This window comes from Rhagoletis pomonella, unplaced genomic scaffold, assembly GCF_013731165.1.
Source record: "Rhagoletis pomonella isolate Grant_MI unplaced genomic scaffold, Rhpom_1.0 Rhpom_scaffold_00012, whole genome shotgun sequence".
Lineage (NCBI taxonomy): Eukaryota > Metazoa > Arthropoda > Insecta > Diptera > Tephritidae > Rhagoletis > Rhagoletis pomonella.
In genome coordinates, this window is record NW_023458566.1 from 20,952,658 (window position 1) to 20,954,025 (window position 1,368).

General features: G+C 43.2%; 1 protein-coding gene across 1 annotated transcript in view; it reads left to right on the forward strand.

Moving 5' to 3' along the window:
• Window positions 1-1,368, forward strand: part of LOC118748059 — a gene marked incomplete in the record, with an annotated part of 3,308 nt that overhangs the window by 1,491 nt on the left and 449 nt on the right.

Genomic DNA, 1,368 nt, shown 5'->3' on the forward strand with positions numbered 1-1,368 from the left:
GGCGCCTTTCTCTCTGATCAACCGGTGCCTTTGGATGGGACATTCTTATTGGTGTTGATTAGTCAAAAATAGATTTTGCAGAAGCATTTTATGACTATTCAGTCAGGAAACTTGCTCTACGACGAAATCATATAATTTTGGCGAAAAAAATCTACTAATTATTGAATAGGGACATTCACCTTTATTAAAATACAAAATTATGAGTTCAAATAACTTTAGGAAAATTTATTTACAACAAATTTATATAGCACAAAGTGCATGCCTTCGCAAAAAACCCGCAAAATTTACTTGAAATAAAAATAATCCTTACGAAAAAGTTCCTATTTTAAATCGAAACTCCTAATTTGTGACAGTGACAATATTCATAGTCAATACACATAATAAGTGTTCATCGAGCAAATAATCTGTACGACTTAAAGCACTCGGCTCCATCCCTCGGGGCCAATGGAGGTGGATGCAGGCGGCTCTAGCAAACGTCATTTTTTGACGTCTCGTTGGAGAACCCTGGAATCCCTCCCCCATGGCCACATCAAGGTGATGGCTTGCGATGTTTCGAGCTCGGTGGCACTGCATAATGCCGCCGGAGAAAATCAGGAAGTGCTGGACTGGAAGGACATTCCAGTCAGACCTAGGTCTACAACGTGGGTGCCGGTTACGCCGTCATCACCGGAGAGCATCTTAAGAATGCTACAGTTGATGAATCTGGCTCTTCCAACGACCGATCGGAGGGTCCTACGGGTCGAAGAGGCGACGTCGATATAGCACTCATCCAGGAAGCTTCGGTGAACAACAAAAGGGTATGTGGCCTGGGCACGGCAGGTTTCGAGCATCTGGTGGATCGAAATAGAGATAAAATTAGAACCTTTGTAATGGCAAAGTAGAATGCGCTGGCTTCCTTTTGCATGACCTATGACGCTGATGAACCTCCGCAATCTCTGTTTCGCAGACTGATGGACGGATAAAGCACAGGCTTGGTTCTTATCAGAGGCGATGCTAACGTTCACCGCGTGCAGTGGGTTCGAGCTCCCCGATCAATAGTCGAGGCCTCTATTTTAACTACCTCTTAACCACTAATCTAACGATAGATTGTAGTTCAGAACATACTTTTGTTAAAAAAAAAAAAACCGTAGGGAAGTCATAGATCTTACACTATGTAATGATAATACAGATAGATAGGGCATACTTAAATTTATGTCGTTTTCCTCCTTTCAATGGAATGACCCAATTGAAATTTATTTGGCAACGCTGCCCGAGAACGAGAACTTGTACCCGTCCCCTTTCCTCGTCGCTCTGTCCCCTACAAGCTTCCAGTTGCCGCAACAAAAGTTCCCGTGTCTGAACATCGACTATTCATTCGAACATTCTGCC